This window comes from Scatophagus argus, chromosome 12 (genome assembly GCF_020382885.2).
Source record: "Scatophagus argus isolate fScaArg1 chromosome 12, fScaArg1.pri, whole genome shotgun sequence".
NCBI lineage: Eukaryota > Metazoa > Chordata > Actinopteri > Scatophagidae > Scatophagus > Scatophagus argus.
In genome coordinates, this window is record NC_058504.1 from 12,501 (window position 1) to 21,010 (window position 8,510).

Below are 8,510 nucleotides of genomic sequence, written 5' to 3' on the forward strand. Positions count from 1 at the left end.
AATAAAAAAGCGTAAATTAACGATAACTAAAACTAAATACAGAAAAACCTAAATAAAAGGAAAAAGAAAGATCATACTTACCTGGAGGTCAGTTGGTCCGGATCTTCGGAGTGGAAGGATCGTCAAGGGGGTGCCATGGGGGGGACCTAGCATGTTGAAGCCTGAAGAAGACAAAACAAAGTCGAAACGTCGTTAATCAACATGCTAAGGAAAAATAAACAAATAAACAATAACAATACAACTAAGAAAGCAAGAAAAGTCAAGAAAGACAGAAAAAGTCAAGAAAAGACTAAACGAAATTCTAAATTAAGAAAACCAACTCAAATTAGAGAATAATTCAAAGGAAAGTAAGGGAAAGCTAAGGTGAAAGACAAAGACTAACTGAAGGAAAGAGTGAAAGAAAAATTTATACTTCATATAACCAAGGCGAAACTGACGCAGGGGCTGGGGCAGTGGTCATTGCCGAGTGATGGACCGTGCATCTCTGTCTCCCAGGAGGGAGGCAGCTCAGTCTTTAATCCTAACCCTAACCCTAACCCTAACCCGCACTAACACTAACCCTAATGGAGCATCCTCTAAGAACCAAGTGCAAAACAGCATGCTAACCCTAACCCTAACACACACACAGACGCACACAGACACACTCACACACAGACTCACACACACACAAAGACGCACACTCACAAAGAGACACACACACACACACACAGAGACGCACACTCACACACACACACAGAGACGCACACTCACACAGAGACATATACTCACACACACACACACACACACACAGACACACACTCACACACACACACAGAGACGCACACTCACACAGAGACATATACTCACACACACACACACAGACGCGCAGACACACACTCTCATACACACACACACACACACATACGCAGACACACACACACACACTCACACACACACTCAGCCATAGAAACAAACCACGATTTGGAATTTGCCGTATCTCCGGAACCGTATGTTGTACAAACTCGGGGGTGCTACCGTTGGAAAGGGCGTGGCCACATTTGGGGGGGTAGGACTTGGTTTCATCTCTCTACCACCTTCCTAGCCCAAGATATTCCAGTAAAAGTCAGATGGCAAAATTTGCCATCCTGCTTTTATCCCCTTAGTCCTTATATAACCCTTATATAACCCGCATAGCGGCAGAGGTATCTCAGTGACTGGAAATTTCTCCCTCAAAGAAAAAAACGCAGTTTATTGTATACAGTGCCAGGAGTGTAATCTACTGTATATAGGGGAAACAGGAAATACAATACAGACCAGACTAACACAACACTTCCATAACATGAGGCAGGGGAAAAAACTACAAACTCCACTAGTCCATCACTTCCGCTCCCACCCCGGACACCAACTTGCCGTTATGTGCCTTGAAGCCTGCGCGACGTGGACGGGAGGCCAGCGAAGGTGGAGAGAGGGATGGTGGATTGACAGGCTGAAGACTCGGATCCCCTTAGGTTTTAATGTCCATTGAAGCATCTATCGGGGAATTTTATTAATTTTATTCGGCCTGGGGGGCGGGACTTCTCTCTGGTGGGGGGGAATCAGCGGACGTATAAATAAACGAATAACTTTCACAACTCTGTTATCAGATCTCCCTTCTGTTTATCTGAAAAATATTTTTATGGCTGAATAGCTCTACCTCTGGTTAACAGTACCAGACACCTAAAAACAATAAAGGAAGATGTGATGGGTATAAGCAGTATGAAATTTTAGTCCCTGAATTATTTATCTTATGGTATTCATAAATTATCAATTTTATCATTCTATTTATTCTTTTAATTGTATAACTATGAAATTGTTGCATGATTTACTATGCCCTGTGTGCCATTAATATTCTTGTGTGGGTTTCTATATAGCACTTATCTTGTTTGGAGCTGAAAGATTACTTTTCCAGTATTGATTTTAATATGCATGTTAACTGTGTGATTAGCACTTATTTGTCCTTTTATTCTGCCTTTTTACTTCTTATTATTGTTATTATTATTACATCATGAATTTATCAAGAACCATATATTTTGTTACAATTGTAACACTTTCAGGAGACCCAGCTTTACCCATACTTACCTACTGGTAGAGATTATTGTAGATCTAATCCATCACAGACAGCAGCCATGGTCAAAGGGATCATGCACAGGAGGAACAGAAGTAACAGAAATGTAGTGTGGGCAGCATCACCCGGACCAGTGCAGGGGAAATGCAAATCCAGAAACCTGGAAAAAATTAAAATCCAATACCGCCAAGACCTAACCCTAACCCTACTCCATTATCTCAATTCTAAATTTAACCCTAACCCTAACCCTGGGCATTGTGCATCTTTGGTGTTAAAGTCTGTGATGCACTTAACGCTCCTCCACATGCTCCGTGGATCATTGGAAGCAAAGTGTCCCTGGATCCTCTGGGCGTATGCGGTCTTGGCCCTCGTCACTCCTGCAGTCAGCTCTCTTCTCGCCGTCCTGAGTGCCAGTCTGTCACCTGACCTAAATACAGCATTCCTGGCTTTCAGCAGAGACCGAACCTCCGCGTCCAGCCAGGGTTTCTGGTTTGCCTAGGTGGTTACTGTCCTGGTACCGGTAACATTCTCTGCACACACTAGATGTAACTGAGGACAGCAGATGTGTAGTCCTCCAGGTCCACCTCTCCCTCACGGACAGCTGCTTCCCTGAAGACCTGCCAGTCTGTGCGCAGGAAACAGTCCTGTAGTGCAGGGACTGCATCACTGGGCCACACAGTGATGGTCCTCTGTGTCGGCGTGTGGCGTTTGCGCAGCGGACGGTAGGCAGGAACCAGCATGATAGAGATGTGGTCGGAGAAGCCGAGGTGGGGGTGGGGGACAGCTCTGTATGCGTCTTGTTTGTTTGTGTAAACACAGTCCAGCATGTTATTTCACCATGTCGGGATGGTGACATGTTGATAAAACTTAGGCAGAGGTTTACATGGTTGAAGTCTCCCGCAACCACGTAGAAAGCCTCCGGGTGCTTGTTTTGGAGCGAGCTGATGTTATTGTGTAGCTCCCGTAGCGGTTCGTTAGCATTAGCACCCGGCGTGATGTAAACAGCCATAACAAACACCGCCGTAAACTCCCGAGGCATATAGTGTGGCTGGCATTTCACCTTTATACTCTGTCGCCTCAGAGCAGTGGCTGTTAACCTTTGGCAGTTTGTACACCAACCTTTATTGACGTAGACACATATTCCGCCCAAACGAGCTTTCCCTGACAGCTGGTTGTGGTCCGCTCTTAAGAGAAGCTGGCCGTCGATCTGGAAGGCTGGGTCCGGCATGTTCTTGTTTAGCCATGTTTCTGTCAGACAATGCACCGCACAGTTCCTCATCTCACGACAAGGGTGAGAAGTCGAAGTAGGTCCATTTTGTTGTCCAGAGAATGAACATTGGACAGGAACAGGGACGGGATCGGTGGTCTCCCGGTGTTAGCCTTTACCCTAGCTAACAGGCCGCCCCGTTTGCCCCTCTTCTGCTTCCGCGCACACCGCTTCCTCTTGCCCTCCGTCCGATGTAGCCTGCTATGCCAGTCCGGTGTTCTTAGCAGCTGCTGTCTGCCCAGCGAAGCTCTGAGTTGGTGTGAGGCTGTTGTTGTTGTTGTTGTCGTAGTGGTCGTGGTGCTCGAGCTGTCTCTTAATTTAATAAGTTTGGCTCGGCTGTACCTTATGGCTTGTTTAGACAAACAAAACAAGTAGAGTTGGCCTTTGGACCAACACAAAAACTACAAAAAAGGGGCTTAAACCCGGGAGCGTGAGAAGCTGCTGCACTACTGCATGCCGCCATGTTGTTGAAACCAACCTTAAGAACATGGAAATTCCATATGTACATCTCTGGGCTTCCAAATTTATGTCTAGTATATAGAAATGTGGAAAAGTCCACATTTAAATCTATGGGCTTCCAAATTCGTTTCTAATAGATAGGAATGTGGAAGAACTTGAATGGTCATAGATGTAAATGTGGAAATTTCCATTTTTACATCTATTAAGCACGATTTTGGAACCTCAGACGTAAATGCGGAGGAGTCCACGTTCACAGCTATGGCATATATTTCAGCTATGGCTTAGCTCAGCAAAGCACCGCATATTAGACCATGTACCCTGTGGGGCATTTGGGCAAGCTTTTGGCACAAATGTAGTGCTTATGGTACGGCACCTGTAGGAACTCAGTAAGCCTTCTGTGCTATTTCGGGAGCTGTGCTTGGCTAGTCTGTGGCAGCTTCCAATGGCAAGTTTGGTCCAGGAGATGGCCAGCTGTCTGAGGATGGCATATGTAATAGATCTCTTCAAGCACTTTCCATGCATATCTGTAGAGTGCATCTGGGACTTTCCTTTGCTGACATATGACCCCTAACGAGGCGGAGATTTTCCAACTTTGGCGTCCCCTAACTTTGGGCAGGAGGGAACCGGAGCGTCCGTTCCACCATGTCCATACTCGGGGCCCCGAGACTTTTCCATAGACGCCTCTATGGAGGCTGTACTCTATAGAGACTGTACTCCCCAAAATAGGCAAGATGCTGACCCTAGGTTCAAAATTCAAGAGGGTCTTGGTCTCTATGCTTCCTCATGCCCTTTGCCAATTTTAGGTCTCTTTAGTGAATTGACCCAAAGCAAGTTTCTACAGATCCAGCTCTGACATATGTGGTAGGACCCTTTGAGAGCTTTCAGACGCAGTTGGAAGGAAAGGAAAGGAAAGTGACATATCTTGTCATTGGAGGGAACTCACTCCAATGAAATTTGTTCTCTGCATTTAACCCACCCAAGTGATGTGCACACACACACAGCAAACCCGGGGCAGTGGGCGACCGCGTGCAGCGCCCGGGGAGCAGTGGGGGTTGGGTACCTTGCTCAAGGGTACCTCAGCCATGGACACCGGGACGGGGAATCGAACCAGCGATCCACCGGTTACGGGTCCGACACCCTAACCGCTGATCCACGACTGCCCCCAGGCCTATGTCTCTAGCCCATTGCGTTCCCAAGTAATGGCCATTAAAATTACAGAGGTCAAGAGGTCACCAATGAAAATGACTTGATGTTTTTCGGGCAAGGTTTTAGGTGCCTGCTCAGCCATACAATGTGCTGGAGACCTGCAGCCACCTCAGACTGAAAGCAGGCATCCCCCTGATGGCCTGAGTCAATTTGCGTGCCTGTGGCCCCCCAGAAAGGGTCCCAAAAAAGGCTCCAAATTCTCCAAGATCAAGAAAACAGTAGTAGATAGGAATATGGATGTTTCCACATCTATACCTATTTACACTTAAAGAGAAAGAAATTTGTGCGCTCTCTAGCTCCGCCTGGGAACATGACAGACTGTTGATTCAAACATTCTCTTACTCAGCCTGCTGAGACCTTTCCGTAAACATCTTGAAATTCAGAATCTGCCCATCCCCCACCACAGCTTTCCAGCGAACCGAGCCCCTCAGATTGACATTTCTGCCCTTTGAGGCTGTATTCCACCCGTTTCTCAAAGTTGAGATAGGTTGCCATGTCTGACATATGTTGTGGAGGTCACTGAGACATGCCCAAATTTAAAATTTGGGGGTCCCAGAAAATCACTGACCCCTGCTACACCCTTGAGACCCCCTGCCAAGTCAACATGCCAAAACTCCAATGATGTATCTTTTCAATTATATTTTTCAAAAGTTTAAGTGCAGATTTCTCTGGAAGAGGACAACACAGACAGACTGTTCCAAGACAGCTGGGCTCAGTAACACTGCGTATTAGACCATGTGCCCAGTGGGGCATTTGGGTAAGCTTTTGGCACAACTGTGGTGTTAATGGTACAGCGCCTACGGACAGCGTAGGTGACCGCCCTGTACAGTGTTGTGTCACCGGCGGTGAGTCCCGAGTTGTAGGCAGCGGTGCGGGCCCTCAGCGTGTCGCGGACAGTTTTGTCCACCCACGGCTTCTGGTTGGGAAAAGTTCTGATGGTGGCTGTTGTTGTTATGTCTTCCATCATTTTCCCAATAAATCCCACAACCGCTTCCGTGAACTTGTTGATGTCACTGCCCGAGCTGCACCGAAACATGTCCCAGTCTGCTGAATCCAGTGCGCCCCGCAGAGCGGCCTCTGATTGGTCAGTCCACCGTGATACTTCTCTGCCTGCAAAACATTTCTGCTTCAGCCGTTGTTTATATTTCGGCATGAGAAGGACTGCGCTGTGGTCCGAAAGGCCAAACTGAGACACAGACTTGGCCTTGTAGCCATCCTTGAAAGGAGAGTAACAGTGATCCAGAGTCCTCTCTCCTCTGGTGGGGCAGTTGATGTGTTGTTTAAACTCCGGTACCACCTTCCTCAGGTTAGTACAGTTAAAGTCCCTGGCCATGATGAGGGCTGCGTCAGGCTGGTTAGCCTGATAGGTGGATATAGCCTCATGTAGCTAGGTGAGAGCAGTGTCCGTGTTGGCCAGCATCTACCGGGGAGCATATTGGGGGGCTAAGTGCCTTGCTCAAGGGCACATCAGCCGGCTAATGGAAGGGTGGGGAGCATTTTTCGCATTAATCACTCCACTACACCCAAATTTCTCCTTCCCAGTGGGGGAATCGAACCGGTGACCCTCCGATCACAAGCCGCTTCTCCAACCTCTAGGCCACAGCTGCCCCAGAGCTGTCAGAGAGAGACAAAGACAACATTTTTCTGTTAGTTTTTCATATTGTTCTAATAGTAAATTAAATTGACCGGTGACTGGACACCCATCTCTAACTTGTAGTATGTAAGTAAGTATCTCGATTTCCAGATTTGGATCTGGCGGTCCAAGTATAACATTTCCTTATCTGTTTTCTTAATCTGTTTAAGGAAATGGATTCTGTATAACTGGCAACTGGAAATCCATAAGAATGACATTAAGTCAATTTGTTCTACATGTACAATTGTACAGAATTAAACTCTGTTGTTTACTGAAACTCTCACTGTGTTCATTTGTGCTGCAGAATTTGGTGGACCCTCTTCATGCTGTCCAGTTACGCTCTGTTAAAAAAGGATAATATGTCAATATAAATCCATACAAGAATGTCAAATGTACATGTAAAGCTGATCTAATATGATACAGACGCTTGTAGGCCTTTCTGTGACAGCAGACACAGTGTCTTTATCTTATTTATCCTTTGAAGACAGGCATTTTATTCTGTGAACTTTATTCTACTATTGGTTATGGTTAGGGTTAGTTAGTTAGTAGGGTTAGTTTTGGTGTGTTGAGTACATATAACAGGCTGGAGGCGGGCTACATGAGGCTCCAACAGGTGGAGACTTCCCTCAGAGTCTATTGGATTTAAGAACAAACGCCTTGTCTCTAAAAGAGGCTTCATAAATAAACAATATGAAGGTGTGGACTTCTGACATGTTATGAAGGTACTTGTGTCCTGGGGGGTGACTGGCTCAGATGAGCTGCCCCCTGGGATTCCCTCAGCCGCTGGCCTTCCTGTAGTTTGGCTAAGGGCCATCTCCTCTGCCTCTGTTAGAGGTGGTGGTGCAGGTCCTCCACCCGTTTTAGGGGCCTCTGCCCTCTTTCTGTTGGCCAGGCAGGAGTCAAATGTTAACTTCACCACATTAATTAATAAAACATTACAGAGAACAGAATGTGTGAAAACATCATGCGGGGATGAAAGCATTGTACAGCATTAAATTATTTAAATACATTTAAATAGTTTGACATGTCAAATGTTAGCAAAGTGAGATACAACCAGGCATGTTATGTTTCCGCCTCACCTGATTGAATTATATTTTTATATTTCACATGTTATATTTCTTACATTTTTCACCCCCTGGGTTGCACCTACATGAACAGAGTGTCAATACCATTTTTTACATGCAATATTTTATGAGTGATTAAACAAAAAACTTACGCATTGACACGAGCAGTGATTTTTTTCTCTTTCTTTTTCTGCTGCTGCTGTGTTACTTTATAACACAGGAATATATACAGATATTCACTGTATGCCTCCATCAAAATTTCCATCTCCAGTGGTGAAAAATATGCTGAGCGCTTTCTTTCCCCTCCGGGCTCCGTGGTGAATCAGTGAATCGGGGCTCCATTGATGATGGCTTTTTTAGAGTCGCGGTCCACCAGCTTGAGTCAACATACTCAGAGTTCACATACTCAGAGCCCACAAAACTAATGCGAATCCGCTTTGTTGAAACAGGAAACTCTGAGTTTTTAATCTCAGGGTTTGTCAACTCAGAGTTAACATACATACTCAGAGTTTGTTGAACCTGCTTCATGAAACGGACCCCAGGTCCGGGATTAAGTTGATAGGAGCACAGTTTGAGTACTGTGCTCCAAGGTTAATTAGGGTTCTCCCCTAACTCAATTATCTATTATTAAGTTATCTAACATACTTCAACAAAAAAAGTCAGCAGCATCTTAAAATATCTATGCTAATAATAGTAGTAGTAGTATCTGTAGTTCCAATAATAATAATATTAATAATGATAATAATAAAAATATTAATCCTGAAGTGGTATTGCATCTAGATTTTATTCATTTAAAAG

At 45.4% G+C, this 8,510-nt stretch overlaps 1 long non-coding RNA gene across 1 annotated transcript; it reads right to left on the reverse strand.

Moving 5' to 3' along the window:
- Positions 1-1,208: 1,208 nt before the first annotated feature.
- Positions 1,209-2,215, reverse strand: LOC124068273. The gene is made up of 2 exons (XR_006844898.1): positions 2,098-2,215; positions 1,209-1,560 (listed from the first exon to the last, which is right to left on the reverse strand). It is a non-coding gene; the product is annotated as an uncharacterized LOC124068273 (long non-coding RNA).
- Between the last annotated feature and the right edge of the window lie 6,295 nt (positions 2,216-8,510).